Raw genomic sequence first — 25,082 nt, 5'->3', positions numbered from 1 at the left:
AGAAGAAGAAGAAGAAGAAGAAGAAGAAGAAGAAAGAAGGAGAAAGGAAGAAGCTTGTTAAGGGTTCCTGAATAAACCACTTGGAGAAGAATCCTGTGTCGCGTCTTCCTTGCTGGTCGAGGCGGAAGCAACAAGTGGTGGCCCGTACGGGGAAACACTTATACGGAGGATTCAGAACTCCTTGTGGTCAGGGCGGTGCACCGGAAAGTTCCCAGGTAAGTGGGAATCCGTGATCAAAGAGGGCATAGTTCTGGGCTCTACTCTGCAGATAAGAGAGAGAGCGGCAACCCGGGGAGAAACAAAGATAAAAGAAGAGTGAAAGCGTAACAAAGTGAAAAAAATTTTTCTTAACTAAACATGGGCGCCAAGACGTCACATCCAATTTTTCTGGCCCTCAATGAGCTGCTGCGTTCTAAGCGGCTGAAACTAAGAAAGCGTACACTGCAAGGATTTCTTAATGAGTGTGAAACTGTGGCTCCTTGGTTTATTGTATCAGGGAACAGTAGCTTCTTGGAATAAATTAGGGAAGGATTTGGACTTTGCTTATGAGCAAGGCACATTAAAAGCTGGAGTTAGAACCATTTGGAAAATGATTGGGGGGTGTCTTCAAGACCAGCGCTATTGTGACGCTGTGGAGAATGGTCGGTCGGCGCTAGAACAGCTGCAGGAGGAAAGATCTGAAAACTCATACAGTGAAAGTTCACTTAGTGAGAAAGGGAAAGCGTCCAGAAACTTTACCCCGACCTGTCTGAGTATAAAGAGGAAGGAGGGTCTGATCTAAGCAGCTCAGAAGACGATGAGGAAGTACAGGCCTTGATACAACATATGCGGAAGACTCGTTTAAAACGAGAGAAGGGGAAGCAGAGCAGTTAGTGGAATATAGGGGAGGAGGCTCCTGAGAAGAATGTAGGGGAGGAGGCTCCTGAGAAGGATCCTCCAGCCGCTGCCTCAGCACCCTTTAATCCACCTCCTTATCAGCAGGGGGCAGTTGGTCACACATTTTGCCCCGAGATGTGGAGGACAGTTCACACAGAATTGGCTTGTCCAGTTTTTCAGGACCAAAACCAACAGAGATATCATGAGCCACTTGAGTTTAAAGTGGTTAAGTCCTTGGCTGAGTCAGTTCGAACGTATGGCATAACTGCCTCCTTTACAGTGGCTCAGGTAGAGGCCTTGAAGAGAAATTGTATCACCCCTTCTGACTGGGCCGGACTTACTCGTGCCTGTTTGAGCCCAGGGCAATACTTGGACTGGCGAGCTTTTGTGTTGGAGTTTTCCAACGAACAGGCAGCAATTAATCAAGAAAATGGTCATGGATCCTGGGACAGAGACATGCTTCTGGGGCAGGGAAGATTTGCTAACGTTCAAACAGGGTATCCACCGGAAGTGTATGAGCAAATTAATGACATTTGTATTAGAGCCTGGAAAGCCTTGCCTAATGGAGGGGAAGTTAGTGGCAATCTTACAAAAATCCTGCAGGGGGCCACCGAACCCTTTTCGAACTTTGTTGCTCGGATGGTTGAGGCAGCGGGGAGAATTTTTGGTGACCCAGATAGAGCCATGCCCCTAGTAAAACAACTGATTCATGAGCAGTGTAACAAAGAGTGCAAAGCTACTATAACTCCATATAAACATAAAGGCATAGAAGCATGGATGAAAGTTTGTAGAGAATTGGGGGGGGGGCCCATTGACTAATTCTGGCCTCGCTGCAGCTGTAATCCAGCTCACTAGTAAGAAAAGCAATGCATCTGAAGCATGCTTTAAATGTGGAAAAATGGGACATCTTAAGTGAGATTGTCCAGAACAAAGAGGAGCTGGAGGAACAGAAAGGACCCAGTCAAGTAGACAACCTGGACTCTGTCCAAGATGCAGAAAGGGCAAGCATTGGGCAAATGAATGTAAATCAGTAAAGAATGTAAATGGACAGCCTCTAGGCCACCCTGCCCAGTCAAAAAATGGCCAGAGGGGCCCACGTCCCCAGGGCCCGCAAATATATGGGGCTGTAGAGAGCCAGAGCGAGGGGGCGCCCAAGGAGAGATGGCCCACCCTACGCCATCCCAAGGACCGCGGAGAGCCACTGCAGGTTCAGCGGGATTGGACCTCCGTGCCACCGCCAGGGTCATATTAACACCTCAAATGGGAGTGCAACTGGTGGACTCAGATTTTCAGGGGCCCCTAAAGAGTGGCACAGTGGGGTTGTTAATTGGCCGTTCCTTGGCAACCCTCCAAGGCCTCAGAGTTCACCCAGGGGACATTGACCCAGATTACACAGGAATAGTTAAAATTATGGTTGAAGCACCAAAAGGCATAGTGGCTATTTCTCCAGGAGATAGAATAGCACAATTACTACTTCTTCCTAGTCTCCATCAGATTTTCCCTGCCAGGCAGGCTGCCAGGGGAGACAAAGGCTTTGGATCCACCGGCGTAGAACTAGTGTGTATATCATTAGACTTGAATGAAAGGCCTACTATGGAACTAGAGGAAGATGGAAAAAGAATCATTGGACTTTTAGATACAGGAGCAGACCGCAGCATTATAGCCAAAAAGGACTGGCCTCGGGAATGGCCAGTGCAGGCCTCTGTTAAGACTCTGAGAGGTCTAGGCTATGCGAGGGCCCCCGATGTCAGTGCTCGGCAATTGAATTGGAAAGATGAGGAAGGACACTCAGGAACCATTCAGCCTTATGTTCTTGAGCTTCCGGTCTCACTGTGGGGCCGTGACCTAATGAAAGAGATGGGCTTCTGTCTTAGCAATGATTATTCACCTGCCTCCAAAGACATGATACTACAGATGGGATATTATCCTGGCCGTGGACTGGGGAAGTAGTTGCAGGGCCGAAAAAACCCTATTGAGGTCCAGAAAAAATTAGATAAACATGGGTTGGGTTTTTCCTAGGGGCCGCTGAGGAACAAGTTCCCATTGCTTGGAAGACAGAGGAACCAGTATGGGTGCCTCAGTGGCCGTTAACCTCCGAGAAATTAGCAGCAGCCCAAACCCTTGTGAAAGAACAATATGACTTACATCATGTTAGGCCCTCTGTGTCACCTTAGAACACACCTATTTTTGTTACAAAGAAGAAGTCTGGAAAATGGCGATTATTGCATGATCTGCGAGCCATTAATGCCCAAATGCAAATTATGGGCCCCATACAAAGGGGATTACCTGTGTTGTCCGCCCTTCCCGAGCATTGGCCCATTATAGCAATAGATATTAAGGATTGCTTTTTTTCCATACCCTTGCACCCCCGAGATTGTGAACGCTTTGCTTTTACTGTGCCATCTTGTAATCATGAGGATCCAGATCAAAGATATGAGTGGATTGTTTTGCCCCAAGGTATGGCAAATAGCCCAACCATGTGTCAACTGTATGTGGGGCAAGCTATCCGCCCTATTAGACAAAAGTATGCAACTTTGAAATGCATCCATTATATGGATGATGTTCTCTTAGACGCAAAAAAATGAGGAAATATTGAATGAAGCATATGGTGAACTAGTTAACACCATGCAACAACTGGGATTGCATGTGGCCCCAGAGAAAGTTCAATTAGGAAGGGTAGTAGAATATTTGGGTGCAAAAATTACCCCCATTTTTGTGATGCCACAGAAGTTAACTTTGAGAATAGATAATTTGAAAACCTTGAATGATTTTCAAAAATTGTTAGGAGGTATTAATTGGATAAGGAATTATTTAGGTATACCAAATTATGAGTTGAAGCCCCTTTTTGATGTTCTTAAGGGCAGTTCAGATTTAGCTTCCCCTTGGGTCTTGAGTGAGGAAGCCCGCTCAGCCCTTGTGAAGGTAGAGAATGCACTTAGTAATACTACCCTATGTAGGTTGAAGGAGGGTGAACCCTTTTCCTTGTGTATAATTCCCTCTTTTTATCAGCCCACTGGTGTTTTATGGCAAAAGGGCCCTTTATTATGGATTCATCCTCGAGTGTCCCCTGGAAAGTCCCTTGGATACTATCCTGATGCGGTTGCCCTATTGGCATTACAGGGTATCCAGCAAAGTATTCAATTTTTGGGACAAGCCCCCAACACAATTATTGTTCCATATACCTCTCAACAGGTACAGATTTTATGTGCTGCTGTTGACAATTGGGCTGTTCTTAAATGCTCCTTTAATGGAGAAATTGATAATCATTATCCAAAGCATCCTTTATTGGGATTTACAAAGGAACACCCAATTATTTTTCCAAAAATTATCGTACAAGAACCTATAGCAGATGCTCCCATTATCTTTACTGATGGGTCCAAAACAGGCTGTGGTGTGTATGTAGTTAACACCCAATCCCCAGTTCAACATCAATTTACTCCGGGCAACCCCCAAGTAATAGAATTAATGATTGTTTTAGAAGTTTTTAAAATTTTTCCTGGTCCCTTTAATTTAATTTGTGATTCTGCTTATGTAGTAAATGCTTTGAAAGTGTTAGAAGCCATGGGCCCTATAAAGGCGACTGCATCTGTTCACTCCCTATTTGTTCAACTTCAAATATTAATATGGCAGAGAAGAAGTCCATTCTTTCCTCTACATATCAGAGCCCACTCAGGTCTTCCAGGTCCACTTACAGCGGGAAACAATATGACAGATGTTTATACTAGAGCCCCATGGATCCTGTCAGTATCCTCTTTGGATAGAGCCAGAGAATTCCATCAGACCGTCCATGTCAATTCTCGGGCACTACGGGCCCGTTTTTCCTTATCCAGGGCAAATGCCCATCAAGTAATTTTGGATTATCCCAAATGTGTTATTTACCAGCACCCTCTTAGTGTTGGGGTGAACCCACGCAGGTTACTCCCATTGAAAATTTGGCAAATGGATGTGACTCACGTACCCCTACTCCAAAAGAGAGAATATCCCTGGCTTTATTTACCATGAATTTTTTGAATTTGGATATCCATGACCGTTCTAAGTCAGATGAGCACAGCTCTCTGGCTGCCCCAAATTTAGGGACTGTAATGTGGAAAGATGTGATCACGGGGTGCTGGAATGGCCCCGAGCCCATGCTGGCATGGGCACGAGGATCTGCATGTGTTTTTCCGCAGGACCGCCTGGATCCGGTGTGGGTGCCTGAGCGACTTATACGGAAAGCCAAAAATGGAGAAATGCAAGACACTGCAGATACTCCTCCTTCTGATGATACTGTGCTTGACAATTCAGCGAGGGAGTGCAATACTGAGATGGGGGATCCTGTTAGACTTTCTGAGACCCATGCCTGTGAGATATGATGCAGCTTTATTCCCTCGCCTTTTTACCACTAATAAGACACTTAATCTCCCATTTTATCCTTTAGATAAGGAGGAGGCAGGGATTGGGGAAGAGCGCAACATCACCCTACTAGGAACTTTGTGCTTCACCGTAACTAATGAGACAGGGAGTAATATCACTTGTATAGGGCTCCCTCAGTCAAAGGCAGCGTAATTTAGGGGCTGGCAAGGGTCCTCTGGGTCTATGGAGGTTTGGGCCAATGCAACAGGTTTCACATACGCTGCAAATTTATCTAAACAATTATCAAGTTGTCTTTTAGTAAATTGGACTGGAGAATTTGATGTATTAATGATGCAGTTGCGGACTGCCATTACGAGTGTGAATTCTACCCGGGTTGATGAAACTCTACTGCAGGATGTTTCTTCCTGGATCCTGTCAGCAGTTGGACACCTGAAAGAGTGGGCGGGAATGGGATCTCTTATGGGAATTTTGGCCATAATTATCCTATTGTGCCTGTGGTGTATTTGCCGCATTAGGAGCCTCCATCGCTGAAACATGGCTATGCTGGTTCAGGCCTTCACTGCCATAGAAGCAGGACAGTCCCCCCTATGTGTGGCTTGCCACACTTAAAGAGTAAGCGCAGGATGCGAGGCAAGCGCACTGCACTTGGGGATCGCTTCCCGGCGCGAGCCCCAAGAAGAGCATGTCAGGGTGCATGTGGGTTGATGCCCAAAATCCCACCTCTGTAAAAAGGCATCGGAAGGGTCTGGTAGTCCTTGGGAAAGGTACCGCCCAGGTGAAGACCAGTGCACGGTCCTGAACAACAATTTTTAGCAGAGCCCTGACCTCTACTCTTGGCTGCTGCTTAATAAATAAAAAAGGGGGAGCTGTGGGGAGCTGCAAGGGCTGCGCCTTAAAGATGGCACCGGTTTCCGCCTTCCACCATACCGACGGCGAGTGCTCTCTGTGAAAACAACTCCTTATATGGCTAAGTTTTGGCTTCTGGCTTGCTTCTGCGTAGTTGGCCCTATCAGCATCTCCCACGTGGCTTTTCAGGATTGGCCAGGCGGAGGTCATGTAAGACCAGGGATAGTCCCGGACGAAGAAGAAGAAGAAGAAGAAGAAGAAGAAGAAGAAGAAGAAGAAGAAGAAGAAGAAGAAGAAGAAGAAGAAGAAGAAGAAGAAGAAAGAAGGAGAAAGGAAGAAGCTTGTTAAGGGTTCCTGAATAAACCACTTGAAGAAGAATCCTGTGTCGCGTCTTCCTTGCTGGTCGAGGCGGAAGCGACAACTATTACATTGCAATCAACATTGCATTGATATGACTTTTCCTGGATATGTCAGTATTTGTTGTTGCTCGTGGTTTTGATGGTAGCCATTTATGCTGGAGTGAGATAGAGTTCTCAGTGTTGTTTAGATTTGCATTTCTTTTGTGGTCAGGGTTGTTAAGCATTTCTTCATGTATTTATTGGTAATGTGTGTTTCTTCCTCTGATCCCTGGTTGGTAACTTTCCTCCTTTCTCACATGTGTTGATGAAGTACTGATGCTGATCAATTTACTAGTGGGTCTGTTTCTTTAGAGAGATGTACTAATCAAGAGCTAGCATTTTATATTTGTAATGTTTTTCTTGAAATCATTTCAATTTGATCACCAACATTTGTACACATCAGCAAGAACTCAGTATGACACTAAGTCAAATGCTCAATATATTGTTATAGACCCAATGACCAACCCCCCTTAAGTGGATCATATAAATGTATCAAAATACAAGAGCTTATAAAAATGTAGAGTCCTAGTTACTTCCTAGTAAATTTTGCAAAGGAAAGTGATCAATCTTTCTAACTATACCTCTGAATTGTGGCCAATGACTACAGGAATATATACTTCAAAGTCTTTTCGGCCTCAGGAATCTTTAAACCTTACAGGGATTTATTGAACTAGAACTGAAGCGATATTATAGTTTGTAAGTACAAATGTTGTGCCAAGATAGTATAGTGACAGGGTTGCCTCAGCTAGAATTAGTTTCTTTGCCTTGTCCCTATTGGACTGTTCTTTTCTCTCAGTAATGCAAAGTAACATTTAATCCCTTTATTGTCCTGGGATTATGTAACTCCTCAGAATAACTTATTTGAACTTTTGTTAAAATGTAAGTGCTAGTTTGATTGGTGTAACTACATGTGGGAATGGAGCATTTTCTTTCACATTGTGAAGCTATTCCATCCTTTACCAATTAACTGTTGTGAAAGACTGATGAAACTCTGAGTATATTATCACTAAATGAGTCTCCTTGCCTTTAGATTCCTATGAATTTCCTATGTTCTATCTGAGTTTAAATAACTCTATTTGCTATTCATCACAGATTTAAAAGACAAAAATGTAACCCATTCAGTCGGGCTGGAAACAAGAAGCAATTTCAAGAGGATTTTATTCACTTCAGCTGAAATTTTTTGATTATACTACAGTGCTTTTAAAAAGGGGAGAATTAGACATGTAAGTTTGGTTAGAAGAAAAGTTTGAGTAAGAAGTATACCCTCAATAAAGTATCTCTATAGTATAAAGAGTTTAAAAATATGTTGCGTTCCTTCCTATAGCAATACATAATAAAATTCATACAAAATTGCCAAAAGGTGAAACTTCATGTGGTTATGTCTTCATGTGTATATACATGATATTGTCTGAAACATCTAACAAATTTAATAAGGACATATATATGTTCGAATTTTAATAAAATCCCATATTCAGGGTTCTATCACAAGTTTGGTTTTAAGGAGAATTTCATAATAGATCTTTAGAAAAAGGAGGTTTTAATCAGTTTATTTACTTAGCCTAATAATGCAATTCATACATTAAAATCTGTCAACAGTTTTGTATATTGGGATACTGCCATGTTGACTTTTAGCAGGTATTTCCCATCCATCTAAATCTATTTAAAAGTGAGGAATGCTGTCATCTTATTTGAAATATCACATTAGACATGGAACAACATACTATTGCACTCTCAGCAGTGCTATTCAGACACAGAAATTCAAATTGTCATACAAAAGTAGTAGGTGTTCCAAGAGTAGTTGACAAAGTACTGCCTGTCAGCATTTACTAAATTCGGATTCATTTATTTTTTTTTCTTTTTTTATTGTAATTAGTAAAAGGGTTACATGATATTTGCCAGATAGAAGGTGCTTTAATTCACATACATTGATACCCTTTCACATGTCTTGGTACCCATTACCCTCCCCCCCACACCCTCCACCCGTTTGGTTTTCCCCATTCCCTATCAAATTTCAAATATCCAAATACAAATAAATTCCATATATCAGATAACAGAGATACTATAACAATATGAGATAACCAAGGGACAGCAAAGGAGATGAGAGACAACATAGTACATTAAGGACAACAATCATTTGTTATATGGCTTTTGTTTCAATATCCTGGAAGTCCTTTCGATTAGCTTCATACTATATGGCCTTATGTATCAAGACTTTGCTCTATTGCAGATCTCTGCTAGTAGAGCCCAAGGTTTTTACTGATTATGACGAATGAAGGAAACCATTGAGCCTAAGTTCCTTTGAGTCTGGCTTACATCACTTAATATGATTTTTTCTAAGTCTTTCCATTTCCTAACAAATGGGGTGATGTCATTCTTTCTGATAGCAGCATAGAATTCCATTGTGTACAAATACCACAACTTGTTGATCCACTCATCATCTGAGGGACATCTAGGTTGGTTCCATATCTTTGCTATGGTGAATAGTGCTGCAATGAACATTGTTGGGCTAGTGGATTTAGTATGCCCTTGTTTCTGAATGGTTGGGTAAATGCGAAGTAGTGGAATTGCTTGGTCATAGGGGAGTTCTATGTTTAGCCTTTTGAGGCACTGCCACACTGCTTTCCACAGTGGTTGAATGAGTCTGCACTCCCACCAACAGTGCAGTAGTGTTCCCTCCTGGCCACATCCCCTCCAGCATCTGTTATTATTCGTTTTCCTGATCCTGGCCATTCTAACTGGAGTGAGGTGGAAACTTAGAGTTGTTTTGATTTGCATTTCTTTTATGACCAGAGATGTGGAGCATTTCTTCATGTGTCTATAGGCCAGTTTTGTTTCTTCTTCAGAGAAAACTCTCTTTAAGTCTTTGGCCCATTTTTTAATGGGATGGTTGTTACTTTGGAGGTTAGTTTTGGACTGATTCAATTTTTTGAGCTGATGATATCTTTTAGATATAAGGCCTTTGTCCGTTGTTTGGTTGGTGAAGATCTTCTCCCACTCTGTAGGCTTCCTAATTAATTTATTAGCTATGTCCTGCAGTTTACTGCAGTCCCACTTATCCAGCCTTTCTCTGATTTGTTGTGATTCTTGGTCCTTATTAAGAAAGTTTCAACCTGTGCCAAGGAGGCCTAGTGTATCTCCTATTCCTTCTTGTAAAGTTTTCAGTGTGTCAGCTTTTACCTCCAGGTCTTTGATCCATTTGGAGTTAATTCTAGTGCAAGGTGACAAAGAAGGATCCAACTTTAGTTTTCTGCAGGTGCTTAACCAGTTCTGCCAGCACAACTTGTTGAAGAGGCTGTCTTTCTTCCATTCTATTTTTTTGGCTCCCTTGTCAAAGATTAGGTGGCCATAGGTCTGTGGTTTAATATCTGGGTCCTCAGTTCTATTCCATTGGTTTTCAGGCCTGTTCTTGTGCCAGTACCAAGCTGTTTTGAGAATTATAGCTCTGTAAGAGAGTCTAAAGTTTGGAATTGAAATTCCTTCAGCACTGTTCTTTCTGCCAAGGAGTGGTTTTGCTATACGCGGTCTTTTATTATTCCATATGAAATTGTGAATTGCCTCTTCTATTTCTTTAAAGAATGCCTTTGGGATATTGATGGGTATTGCGATGAATTTGTAGATAGCCCTTGCATTTCCTTTATGACCATAGATGATGAACATTTTCTCATATGTTTTTCTGCCATTTTAATCTCTTCTTCTGATAAGTCTCTCTTTAGGTCCCTGGCCCATTTAGTGAATGGTTTATTGGGTTTTTCAGGGGATTAGTTTCTTGAGTTCCTTGTAGGAACTCTTTTATTTGTCTTAGCACCGTGACCTATGTTGAAATATGATCATTTCATTATAAATTTTTTCATTGAGATTTATGTTCTGCTCATGTCAGATATGAATTAAAAACTTATCTGCACTTAATTACCCAATTCAAATTGTGCCTTGCTTGTCAGCAGATAATGTGCTTTTCAAACATTAAGAAAGAATAGCTGCCGCCATTTTAATATTAGCTTGCAGTCCAATGCTTCTTCACGGATTAATTTTGAATATATTGAAAATAAGTCAGCATTTGCCTTGAAAAGGATAGATTTAGATTAAAAAAAAACTCAAAGCAATGTGTTTTGTGGTCCATGAGTGCCCTCCACAGGGTGCAATGCTGACTTTTACGAACTGTTGTCTTGCTTAATTTTCTTGAGTGTTCTGTCTAGGATCTTTTCTGTATTAGAGAAAATTCATAAAGGCTTGAGAAGAATTACATTCTTGATCTAATTTAGCAACATTTTAATCATTTAACTGAAGAAACAATATGTCAGTGCCAGTCTAACGCACACCCCAGTACACATCAGCAGTCTGTGCCTCCCATTGCTTGATGAAAAATTTCTGAAAAATGCTACTTGGTTCTTAAACAATGGGTAATCAATTTTTTTAATTTTTTTATTGTAATTAGTAAAAGGGTTACATGATATTTGCCAGATAGAAGGTGCATTAATTCACATACATTGATACCCTTTCACATGTCTTGGTACCCATTTCCCTCCCCCCACGCCCCCCTCCCGTCTTGGTTTTCCCCCCTTCCCTATCAAATTTCAAATATCCAAATACAAATAAATTCAATACATCAGATAACAAAGTGAGATATTATACCAATATGAGATAACCAAGGGATAGCAAAGGAGATGAGAGACAACATAGTACATTAAGGACAACAATTATTCATTATATGGCTTTTGTTTCAATATCCTGGATGTCCTTTCAATTAGCTTCACATTATATGGCCTTATGTATCAAGACTTTGCTCTATTGCAGATCTCTGCTAGTAGAGCCCAAGTTTTCTAGTGATTATGACGAATGAGGGAAACCACTGAGCCTAAGTTCCTTTGAGTCTGGCTTACTTCACTTAATATGACTTTTTCTAAGTCTTTCCATTTCCTAACAAATGGGGTGATGTCATTCTTTCTGACAGCAGCATAGAATTCCATTGTGTACAAATTGGGTAATCAATTTTTAAGAGCTTGTCTTCGGCTGTTCTTTCTTGAAGAAATTAAGAGCACAAATGCTGGAAATTACTATTCTACTGCACAATAGTTGTTTGCAACTGGAACATAACAAATCTACAGTAATAATATTTTCTTATTCATTACATGTCTTTTGGCAGTAAGTTCCTCAAGAAATGTATTTCTCAACTCTTTTAAGAGATGAGCAGAGGTTAGAAAATGAACAAAGTATAGCAATACTCAAACTCTTGTCGTATGTATTCATTTTCCAAATAATTTGAAATGGACAAAACGAATCATTGCTAGACTAATCAAAGAAATGTGTAATTTCTACATGAGTTCTTCTGGAATTTCTTTCCCTCTCCTGTTCTAGAGTTGATCTTGGAGAACATTAGTCTAGAGACATTAATCAAGCCAAACAAAAAAGATCCAAATTTTTGACCAAAATGACACTCTCTGTTATACATGAATGGGTATTATTGTTGTAGTAACAGATGCTAAACAGAATCATTGTTTTCCAGAATGTCAGAGAAGGAGAAGTCATGACAATATCCCAAGTTCTGAGAAAACATTAAACGTGAAGAACACCATGAGTGCTAAATTCTTCTGGATTACCTCCTGTCAGACTTAGTGATTGATCAGGATTTTTGAGTCCTTTACAGTATCAAGTCTGTCAGGACAAGCATTCATCTCTTCATCTCACTTCACAACCATCTGGAAGAATGCACATGTGCGTGTGAGCACACACACACACACACACACAAACACACACACCAATGTGCCTGATATTGAACTATGATTCAGAAGGGAAATTCAGTGTGTTTGGGGGAGGACGGAATCAAACATAAAAGACACGAAGGCTGATCAATCGAAGAAAATGAGTCTCTGCTACAACTAAGATTCACCATTTAAATCATCTTCCAGATGATGATTAGAGAGGATTACACTTGAGTATTTCATTTGAGCTGATTTTATAATAATTGCTAAATTTAATCTAACTTTTAAAAGCTGCTGTAGCCCTTAGGTGTTTACAGTATGTCATAATAGTCCTAAGCTAGAAGGACCTGGGCTGCTCCTGGGTTTCTAGCTTTATAGTCAATATGGATGAAGAAGAGAAGTCAGAAGGATATTTTAGTAGGGTTTGTAAGGAGGAGTATAAGTTTCTTAATATTTCTTACAAAGCATGCAGTGACGGTTCAAACTAGCCTTTGTTCAACTTCCTTAGGTTAAATACCAAAATACAACCTAACAATAGTGATTTCACTTGATGGACACTTTTGTACTACATTAAAACTATACTAACTTTCCTTGACATGCTTTCTTTGAAATGCAATATTTTATCATACTGGCACTTACTATAAAAAACTTATTATCACTCCTTTTTTCCTCTCATCTCAAAACCTTGATATAATGGATCTCTGTTGTTTAGGTCAATTCTAAAGAAATAAAGCTTGGAGAAATATATCAAATTTCAATTTAGAATAGTTCGCTTAGTTACGTAGGAGTGTTAAGGAGAGGCCTTAGGGCTTTTACAGGGAATTGGACTCCGAAACATTTACACCAGTTTTGCAATAATGAGATAAAACAAAAGATACTCTTGTCAATTTAATAGAAAAATCATCACTAGAGAGAATTTCTTTGGCTTTGAGCTTCACAGCAAAGCATGTTTATTGCTTGATTAAATATTAATCTGATTAGAGGTCATGCTCTTTGGTAAAATCTCATTAGTAACACACAGTAGAATAAAAAAAACATTCAACTTCAGCATTTTTGTAATGTACTTAATGTACTTAGAAGTGAATGACTATAGGCTATAAAATGAAGACTTAACTTGCACAGACAATCCAAGGGCTGGACTCTGTCATGTCCAGTAATGTTGGAACAAGGGAACATGTTATGTGCAAAAAAATGAAAATGAAAGACTTTCATTCTCTTGACAGTCTAGACTAAAAGACCGTATTTCAAATCTAAGTAGATCAAATTACTGTGAAGTACATGGATCTGTATTAATTAATCAACCATTAAAATAGTATAGATTAATTAGGTAGAGTTGAATTGTAGCCCATCATAAAATGGTGATTGGGTGGTAAGAACTTGTATTTGGAGATCAGCCTATTAATAGCTCACCATGGGAATGTGAATGAATAATGTAGATTATTTATGTGTCCATTTCTCTTTGTATTAATACCAAATGGATATCTGCATTGAATCAAGTAGCTTGAATCCATTTTAGTAAAGGTGGTGTCATTCAGATGTCAATTAAATGAGTGAAGGTTGGAGTTGGAAATATGGGGAAAAATAACTCCACAAACAACATAAAAATGATGGTATCATGGACATGTTTTCAAAAATACAAGAATGTTTACTGAACAGCAATGATCTGTAGTTAAAACATGAAATTATTAAGAACTAAAAAATTGGGAGAAGCTCCTACACCTCAATGTTGGTACTGAGAGATGTCAAAAGATCCAGTTAAATTGCTGTTGTTAATTTTTTTTCTTTCATTGGAATGTAAGATTAGCTATCCGAATGTTAGGAGTACAATGAACTTAAAGCCAAACACCACTGAAAATCTACCACCTATATTTTACATTCTCTTTTTCATTCACACACAGTTGTTCCTAGATCTTTATAATGGAACTGATTCTCAAACCGTTTGTAGACACCTGTGGATAATCTGTTAGATAACTTGGAACCTTATTTGCATATATCTTGTATTCATCTTACTGTATATAATAAGTAATCATTAAAAGTATTTATGATATCAAATAAATTATAAACTTGACACAAATAATTGTATTGTTTAGGGAAAAAGACAGGCAAAATACAAGTATCTATGTTTAGTACAGAAATACGTTTCCAACTATTTCTATCTGTGGTTGGTTAAATTTGCAGATGCAGAGGCTGCACAACTAGAGACCCAACTGAACTTTAACAAAAACTTTTGCAGAACAAAATACCCCCTCTTGCACTTGTAGCTTGTGTCAAATGAGTGTGGCTAAAATTGAACCAAGTATGATTTAAAAAAATATCCCATTATGGGTGATTCCATGGTTAAAATCCAAAGGTTTTAAGTAAAGAAAATATATTTGGGGAATGGGAGGGGAGTAACCAAGTAATAACTAACACAATTGAAATGGATAACTATTTCAGATTTGCAAGGGGAAATATGGTATTTCACACAGAAATTCTGTATCACATACATCATATACGAGTAATGAATATATATTTTTAAACACACTTCTCTTTCAAAGGAGCTTCAAGACGCTAAAGAGATGATGGATGGTGCTTAAGACCTCTCCCTTACATGTATCTATAACACAGGCATCCACTATGCAAATTTCTCCACAAGCCCTACGATTCTGTTGAAGCTAGACACATCCTGAACCGATGACAACGGGGTATTTGTTGCACTTGGTTTCCAGGGAAACGACACTTTACAGAATCCCCACTTAGGCTGCTCCATGCCAAGCTGCCTCAGACTCGCCTTTAAAGAGCCCTTGTCTCCATCTGTGAGCTGAAGGTAAAGTGCTGTGATGGCACCTGCTAATGAGCTGACTTGCCTCTGTCCGGGCAGGTCTAAATTTACTTCTGCTGTCCCCCTAGCGAACTGTCGGCCAGGAATTTGAGTAAGAGGAGAAGAAAATCATTGCCCCTTCCCAGGAGCATGGTACTCACGCTAGCACACTTGCTAATTTGATCGTTCCAATAAAGGATGAAATGGTTGCAGGAGAGAGGAGGAATCCGAGTACATTTGCTGCTACTGCAATGTCAGCTAAGTGTTGGCTTCCTAACTTTTTCCAGTAGCAATGTTTCCATGACATGCTCTCTGGAAGTGTCTGAGACTCAGTTCTGTCAGCTGTGCTTGTTCCCTAATTGCAGGTTTCACATGGTGCACCCTTTTTCTGGAGCCAGTGTTGTCTTGCCTGTAATCTGCAATTGACAATAAAGAATTCGAACACCAGCTACAAGAAACATGAAAAAAACAACAACATATGGTTGAGATCAATTGTCAAAGACAAACTTTGTCCTGGCAGTGCTCATTAGTTGACTCCTGTGATGGGTATTAATGGCAGGAAGGCTTCACTTTACATAACTGTGAAGTGGAGTCACAAAGAAGTTAGATTAGGATGCTCTGACTCCAGGGGACAATTAGGTAAATTCAGATGAGATTGGAGACAGTTAGTGAATGCTACGATGCACGCTTTTGGTTTCCTCTTTCAAGGATTGCTATACACGGAGGGATATTTCAAACTGGAGCATATAAAGAGCAATTTAAACAGTAACAGGGGATCACTATGTACCCCTGCTAAGCCTGAAGCTGAAAAGGTGGATGCCACTTAAATTCGCTCTTCATTTATACATCTGCTAGGACTCATGTAAACTACATTTTATTGTTTTGTATACAAAACGACATTATATAACTGGTTATGGCTTATACTGTTCAGTTAGGAGAAAGTGATACCAGGTTTACATGACTTTTGATCTTCCAACATGAACTCACCTCTTCAGGAAACCATGGAGAAAAACAGAAACTATTACATGATGAAAAATGGCAAAGATTATGAAGAAATGCTATCAAGGGTTGTGTGTATTTGGCATGTATGCATATATTGGTGGAAGTTTAGAAGTTGTTACCATAAAATTGCAAGAGAATTAATTTCAGTGTCCCCGACAGTAATCTAATTAACAGCACAAGCTAGAATGCTTGTGAATGTCTTCTGCAAGTGGATTAACATGGTTCTGTCTGGATGTCTTCACTTCTCTCTGGACTTCATTACAGTCCACAGTAACTTAGTTTTGGTCTCCATCCTTCAACTAAGGGACTGGAGTGTTTGAGTTTCCCCCTACTTCAGTTACCTCAACTGTGTTCTCAGTAGTGGTACCAATGCCTAAACTAGCCTGCAAACTCATTGTGTGGTCTTTGCTTTAGTAAACTAAATAGCTTTTTTTAAGAAATTGAAAAAGTCACATAAAATCACAACTTCCCTTTGTTTTTGAAATGAAAGAAAAGTCAAAAAGCTAGCATGAAAAGGAGGCTGAGTGGAATCAACTACCAGCTCGTCTCTCTCTACATGGTATAGACTTCCTCCACATTTCTATCTGAAGGCTGATACCTGTCAAAGTTTATTCATTCAAGTCATATGATTCAATGTTCTCAAGGAAGTTTAAAATTTCTAATTCTTCTAGTTAATTTTTTTCAAGATATCAGATAAATTAAACTCTCACTTTATAAAAATACACTAATCAACTAAAATTGGCTTTATTGCTATGATACAAAAGATTTTGTTTGCAAAGATGAATTATGAAACAATATTGTTCTAAATTGCCTTTAACAGGTAATTTTAGATGCAAAAGAGAAAATTTGACTGTTTGTTGTCTCTCTTACTACTTACTATTGTAAACCTATCTATTTGATAAATACTTATGATGTTGTAATTTTTACTTCTGTTATAATAAGACATTTGCAGAAAATTAAAATATCTGGAAAATAAGTGCACTATGAAGTACCAAAGGTGACAAATGAGCTATGCATGCTTAAATAGCATGGTCTTTGTTATGTCATAAATTCACTTTTATAGTTTTTGGGACCGTGTTGTTATTAGTTTGCATGAGTTACACTGCTTGATTCCAATTTCACAACTTACACTCTTAAACTAATATAGAAGTTGAAGGAGAAGGAAATGTACTTTGACCTTGCTAAAAGCCAAATCTATTGCTGTGCGCCCTGGGTTACAGAAAGGACTATGAGCCAAAAGAGGTTAATATCCACAAATTTACAATTTCTCTAGTGATAGCTAAATAAAAAGAAGTGCAACTATTTTAGAGTCTTTTCCTGGTAACACATTTGAACCTCAGACAGAAAAGAAACACTAAAAAACAATCTAACACTGGTTTCATGTTTTAGATTGTAAATTGCTATTTCTCTAAACTTTCCATATCTGCAATTCCAAATGAGTATAATGACAAGGAAACCAATACATTTCAGTGACAAGTAAAACAAATTCAGTTAAAAAAGGTAGTTATTTCCATTTACACATTCATATCAGAACATTGATGGAGAAAAAAGCATGCCATTTTAATAATATTAACTAGAGACTGTGTTGTTTATTTTTCTAGAGTTTAGATTAGATTACTGCAAATTATGCCTTTTTCCATTTTTGGGGATGCTACTGACATGTTAATCATGGTGATTCAGTAGAGATTTTATTAAGCCAATGCAATTTTAAAATTAGTCTGTAGTCATAGCTGTTGTTGTCCAGATTAGTTTAATCACTGTTCAGTTTTAGAGATGATTTCTCTTAGGATGAATCATTTTAAAAGTTCAGTCTTTATGTTGTCTCTCATCTCCTTTGCTGTCCCTTGGTTATCTCATATTGGTATAGTATCTCACTTTGTTGTCTGATATATTGAATTTATTTGTATTTGGTTATTTGAAATTGGATAGGGAAGGGGGGTGGGGGGGAGGGAAATGGGTACCAAGACATGTGAAAGGGTATCAATGTATGTGAATTAATGCACCTTCTATCTGGCAAATATCATGTAACCTTTTTACTAATTACAATAAAAAATGCAAAAAAAGTTCAGTCTTTAAGTTATTAAATATACATATAATTCAGAAATAGAAATCGTGGAACATTTTAACCTACTGCTACTTTTAAAGCATGCAAGTACTATAAGGGTACAGATTTTTTTTAATATCTTACTTATTATGATTTTATTATTTATCATATCCCTTCCAATATTTTATTATTTCAATGTCTGAATACTAGAAAATAAGTATTTTGGTTGAAATATAGTTTTGCTGAGACTCTTTTCCTTTAGCCATTCATTAAGGAGTTTAAAAAGTAAGAGGTAGAATCTGGAAAAGCATCAAAAAATGAATGAAACACAACCCAGCAGTAAAATCTCTAGAAATCAATTAAATGAGTACCAAAATATTGTAACTACTAACTTAAAGAGAGAAGCAAGTTTAGAAACATATCTTTTGCAGTTTCCTCACTGCATTATTTTAAATATACTACTCCATAACACATAAATTATACTGATAGACTAATAAAAGTCATGAATATCAAACTGACACCACCCTAATACAGTCAAATGTATGCCAAATTTGGGCTATTAATATATATATATATATCTTATTTCTATAAGATATGGAAATGGAGATAGATAAATGAATTCATAGAATCAATAAAATGCTATAAATTCAGTAATCATTTGAGGTCAAACTGCATATTTGGCAGGCAATTTTACTAGGTCTATGAATCTACTGAGTTTTAAGCATAGTAAATGCAAATGTTGAGTTACTCTGTCACCATAAAAATTTCTTCAGTTGGAAATCCACTAGCACAACGATGTTCACTGCAGCACTATTTACCATAGCAAAGATATGGAACCAACCCAGATGCCCCTCAGTTGATGAGTGCATCAACAAGATGTGGTATTTATACACAATGGAATTCTATGCTGCTGGCAGAAAGAACGACATTGCCCCATTTGTGAGGCAATGGAAAGACTGAAAAAAAATCATATTAAGTGAAGTAAGCCAGACTCAAAGGAACATAGGCTTAATGATTTCCCTCATTTGTTATAATCAGTAGAAACCTTGGGCTCTCCTAGCAGAGATTTACAATAGAGTAAAACCTAGATACATAGGCTATATAGTATGCTGCTAAATGAAAGGACCTCCAGGATATAGAAACTAAAACCATATAATGAGTGATTGATGTCCTTAATGTACTATGTTATCTCTCATCTCTTTCGCTGTCCCTTGGTTATCTCATATTGTTACAGTATTTCACTTGGTTATCTGATGTATTGTATATATGCGTATTTGGTTATTTGAAGATAGGGAAGGGAGAAAAACAAAATGAGGGGCAGGGGTGTGGGGAGGAAATGGGAACCAAGACATGAGAAAGGTTATCAATGTTTGTGAAGTAATGCACCTTTTATCTGGTGAATATAATGTAACCCTTCTATTAATTACAATAAAAATATATGAAAAATTTCTTAAGTTGGGAAATCTCCATGTACACACAAGTTCACCAACACTAGCAGCTAATAACTGGTGGTACTGGGGATTCTCTTTTAGGGTACTGAAGTTTCCAACTCTTTGTGTGTTTATTATTGATTGTACCCTAAATTTGAACTCAAGTGTTTCCTATCATAACGTGGTTCAGTCTACGTTTTAACTGGTTAATCAGAAATTAACATATAAGTAGCTAGGATTTTCATACATGAGCCAACCATACATGGAAAGGAGTTACCCACTCTTAAATCAATCTGACCTGTTCTGTTATTAAAAATATGGACTGGTGAACACTAAAAACAATAGTATTAATGTAAATCTTTTTTAAAATTAATACCCAGTTGTATTTTTGAATTTGTTATTTTCAAAATTCAATCACCAATGTTGCACTAATAAATTAGTTGCACTGCACATGTAGTTTTGCTTTGTTTATATTTAGTTAATTAATAATACATTGAATAATACATTGTGTACTTTATTTTTTCCACTAAACATAGTGTGAAGAATATCTTTTTAGAAGAAATACTGAACACAGATTAATTAATCCCAACCCTTAATTCAGATCACATTCATAGTTGTCTGTGCCTTATCTTGGGTCAAGCTTTCTAAATATGGATCCTGAAACAAAAAGCTTGCACGGACATTTGACAAGTGACTCTAGGATCTATAAACATAGAGTAAGAAGAGTAAGACAAAAATACAGAAAATAGCAAAACTCATCGATTATAGTTCTGGTTAACATTTTTGGCAACTGAAGTGTGTCCAGCTGGAGATATTCTTAGGACTGGTATATAATACAACTTCTAGCTGGCCATGCTATAAAAGCAACAGACCCAGTGCTCCCCATTGGATCAGGATTTTTTCCTACTAGTGTTAATTCTCTTCAATTCAGGAATGCCTTGTTTCTAGGTTAAGAAACACTCTGCAGCTTTCAAGAAGGTCCTGAGATACAGAAACAGAGAAATATTGAGCAATTTAGAATCAACATGCACAGCCTGTAGAACAACTGAAATCAGAATTAGGTCAATAGAAATCTAATATAGAGCAAGAAAGCCATCTGCTACAAATTTGCTTGATTTTCTCTTTGACTTATAATCATCCTTGGAATTCTATGTTCTTTCAAGTTGTAAAAGAGATGTTTAAAAATAAATAATTAAAAAATGTTTTCCATGGCTTACACTATTGTTCATATATACACTAAAAATGCTAAAGTAATGGAGGCCCAGAGTCTATAGAGATTTTACATGAGTTGTGCGAACCTATTCTCTCTCTCTCTCTCTCTCTCTCTCTCTCTCTCTCTCTCTCTCTCTCTCTCTCTCTCTCTCTCTCTCGGCACTAAAGTTGCATGAGTTCTGGAGATTCAACTCTGAGGCTTGAATTCTTTGATGTAAGCATTTCTCAGCTTTCATGCTCAATTCTGGCACTTCACAAATTCTACTCCAGCATTTTCATATGTGATTGGAGATGGAGTTTTGTAGTCTTTGTTGTCAGGGATGACATCAAATCTCATTCCTAAAGATCTCTGGGCCTCCTGAGTAACCAGAATTATAAATGTGAAACACCAAAGCATGAAAAGAATTTCAATCTTATACAAGTTTGTTCAGAAGAGTGAAACAGAGGAAATTTCCACAGCTCACTACAAAGCGTGATATAATGAAAACAGGACAGACATCCTAAGGAAAAAAAATAATATTCTGAGTTCACTCAGGAATGTAAATTCAAATATCTTTACAAGATTAAGAAATTGAGTTCAACATAGTGCCAAAGATATACTGTATTTTTATGACTAATGGTAAGGATAGGCCATAATGCATTAATTTTCTCACTATGTAAGAATGAATTGATTAGAAGCTGTACTACAAATGTAGAGCTGCAAAGAAATCATCATACTATCTATATCCTATACATAGGATCTATGTTTTTAGTTAAATTCAGAGAAATCAATCACCTATGTAAATTTGACTGTTTGGATTTCTATAGTCCTTTGCATTGGTCACAGGAAATGCATAGTTAAATTATTCATCTATATATAAAGGGTGGATTAAAGGATATGTATTTACCCACTCAGCTTTGTCCATCAAATCTTTACCTCTCTCTATCTCTACCAAATCCCTGTATACCTTTGACTTTCTTAAACAAGCCTGGTGATAGTAGTCACCATATGTAGTTACAATATAAGAACACAACGCATGTACCTTCTCATAACTTACCTTGCCTTTGCAGGATTTCCTAAAGGAATGTATGGTACATCCTTAAAACATATCTGCTTAATGAAATTGTTAATGATTAACAAATGTATAGAAACTTGTTTAATAATTGCTCACTTTAATGTAGATTTCAGTTTAGCTGCTTATCAGATTTGGTTCCTTGGAGTTTTCTTTATTTGACTTTGTCTGGAACTAATATTGGAAAAAGAATAATAAAGGCAGCCATTTTAGAAATTTTAGAAACTAAGTTATCCTTGATGTGGATTATACTTAGGATTAAAAATATTGTCAGCATTCTTTTAACCATACATTTGATTTGGTTGCATACCTAACAACTTGCTATTTATCCATTAAATGCTCCATGTTTACTCGCCTTACAGATCCAACATATCAAATTACTTTTGAATCTGATTAATCCAGAAGCTCAAGTTTAGTTGTCCATGATCTCCTAAAAAAAAAGCAAACAACAAAAAAAACCCTCTGCACTGAAGGAATTTTAGACTTTGCCTGTCAGTATGAATAAGAAAGCTATACAAAATCATAAATTTTCCATATAACTTATTGAACAATTACATATATCCCTGTGGTATTTGTCAAGTTTAAACATGTGTAATACACACCCCAATTTCTCATCCTCTGAACTCCAGAGAGGAAATGCCTCCTATACACACACACTTGCCAACATGTACAAGTGACCTAAAGCCGAGTGCTGGGGCCCACACCTGTAATCCTAGCTAATCAGGAAGCTGAGATCCGAGGATCACAGTTCAAAACCATACTGGGCACTAAAGACCATGAGACCTTATCTCCAATTAACCACTAGAAAACAAAAGTGGAGCTGTGGCTCCAGGGGTAGGATGGTAGCCTTTAGCTGAAGAGCTCAGGTACAGTGCCCAGGCCCAGGGTTGAAGCCCAAAAACTGACAAAACAAAACAAAAGAGCGACTTAATAATGGTCAAAAATTATGCTGATTTAGGACCAGGAGTTTGGCTTAGTAGTAGAGTGCTTGCCTAGCATATATGAAGAACGGGGTTTGATTCCTTGGTACCACATACAGAGAAAAAGATAGAAGTGGTGCTGTGGTTCAAATGGTAGAGCTCTAGATGATTTAACCTCTTATAAAATGTATTTCTTGAGGGCCGGGAGTTTTGCCTAGTGGTTAAAGTGCTTGCCTAGCATGCATGAAGACCTGGGTTCAATTCCTCGGTACCACATACATAGAAAAAAGTCGGAAGTGGTGCTGAGGCTCAAGTGGTAGAGCTCTAGCCTTGAGAAAGTCCAAGGACAGTGCTCAGGCCCTGAGCTCAAGCCCAGGACTGGCAAAAAAAATGTATTTCTTGAATCTTACACAGGTTTGGCAACTGTGTTATGTATACAACTTATAAGTGGGGAACACATGAAACTGGACTTGAGGCACTCAGAGGTCTGGTGAAGTCGTATGCACATTAGGAATGCTATCAGTATAATTCCAAAGAAAATGAGGCAAATGTTAAATTGAACTGAAATAATACCATGTGCCCACTTTCTCAATTACCGTTAACTCTAAGTTCCCAGAATAGAAAATGATGATTGGAGGTACAGAGGCAATTTATCAATCTCTTTACTGACTTATAACAAGCTTCTCATAAATATCTCTTTGTCCAAGGAGAGATTCCAATGGATTACATTACATCATATCAATCATATGCTTTATGGTATTATATATTATATTACTGTATTATATGTCATCATGGTATACAGCATCATCATTTAGGGAGATAATGGAAATGCCATGTAGTTTTCTAGTGATCCTAGTGAATTTACAAGTGTTGGCTGTCTAGAATCTAGAAATGTTTAGAAATTCCCAAATGATCTATAATAATTTTTTTACTTTATCTGTACCAGTTTTTTATATAAAATTTCCATGAAATTTTATCACAAAATATAAAGTATTGGGAAGATCTATATGCAAATGAGAGATGAAAAACTCTTCTATTGATACTGTAGTCAAACAAGTATTTATTCATTCCCTGACATCTATTTGTTTCTCTGACAAACAGCATAAAAATAAAACCTTTCTTTGCCATAAAAATGAAATATATTTATTTAGTAGTATGTATTGAATGCATCCTCTACATTAAGTAAGCATCAGGATGAATATTGTATGTTCTTTGCTCTCAAGAACCTTTGAATTTCATTGGAAAAGAGTTCCCAGAAGCATGACTGAATGATTATAATGACAAATATAGACAAGGTTGTACAGAACAGCCAAAATACACAGACTGTCAGCATCTCATAATTAATATGGAGATAAGAATAATCAGAAAGTCAGTGAGGTGACCCTTTCCTAAATTGGGATTATTTTTTAAACGTAAACAGAGTAAGTTTATTTGCAATAGAAAAGAAAGCCAAGGAAGGAAGTAGTGAGACTCTCCATTCAGTGGGGGCCACAAATAGAAGTCATAAATTGAGATTTTTAATCTCAATAACTGGTCCTAGACAGAGACATCATGGAGAGAAACCACAACAGAAAATCAAGATGTCCACTTAAGAAGTTATAGCCAGAGTTTAGAGTATGGTGTCTCATACCTGTACTTGCAAAGCTAAGATTGAGAGGATCATGGTTCAAGGCAAAAAAAATATACCAGACCCATGTCAGCAAATAAAAGGCTGGTCATAGATCCTTCACCTGGCATCATAGCTATGAGGGAAGCACACGTAAAATTAGTCTGGATTGGAGGAGGGATCAAGACCCTAAAGAAAATAAAAGGGCTTGAAAGTGACTCAAGTGAGATAGGCCAGCTCAAACTGAACTTCAAGCCCCAATACAACCACAATCACAATGAATATATAAACCCACAAATAAATCAAGATAGGACAACGTTTGGGGAAACAGTGTTATCTGGACTAGAACAGGAAAACAAGGCATAATGAGGAGAAAGAGATCCAAAACTGTTTTCTGTGTTTTGATGCAGAAACTTCACAGATCAGGGCTTCACACATGTAGTGCCACCCTGAGATTTCAGCATGATTAGCAAGGCTGGGATAAATGACTTTCTCTGCAGCTCACCCCTGGTGTGGAGAATCCCCAGATACTTCTTCTAATGTGTGGTCTGCGTTTATTTCCTGAGTCCTGTGGCAGAGGAGTAGGCTGGGAAGAAATATTATGGAGAATTTGTCCAACAGCAAGAAAAACAATTATTAGCTCCAATCGATGATGCCATGTCTCTTTCAACAAACAAATTTTTATGGTAGACGTTCCATTTACCAAGTCCATACTAGTAAAATACACATGAGTTTGAGGGTCAATCACAGTTATGTCTACTGTGATTTTGTCTTTAGAATGTTCCATTATAGATGTCCACAGAGTACTGAATTCTAACATTCTATGATGATGATCTTGCAATAAATT

General features: G+C 38.0%; 1 pseudogene; it reads left to right on the top strand.

Moving 5' to 3' along the window:
• The first annotated feature begins 1,011 nt into the window (after positions 1 to 1,011).
• On the top strand, positions 1,012 to 1,695 carry LOC150039074 (igE-binding protein pseudogene; annotated as a pseudogene).
• Positions 1,696 to 25,082: the final 23,387 nt, after the last annotated feature.

This window comes from Megascapheus bottae, unplaced genomic scaffold (genome assembly GCF_031878675.1).
Source record: "Megascapheus bottae isolate mThoBot1 unplaced genomic scaffold, mThoBot2.hap1 HAP1_SCAFFOLD_64, whole genome shotgun sequence".
Lineage (NCBI taxonomy): Eukaryota > Metazoa > Chordata > Mammalia > Rodentia > Geomyidae > Megascapheus > Megascapheus bottae.
Note: the sequence above shows the minus strand (reverse complement) of the source record. Positions and strands in the feature narration are given on the sequence as shown.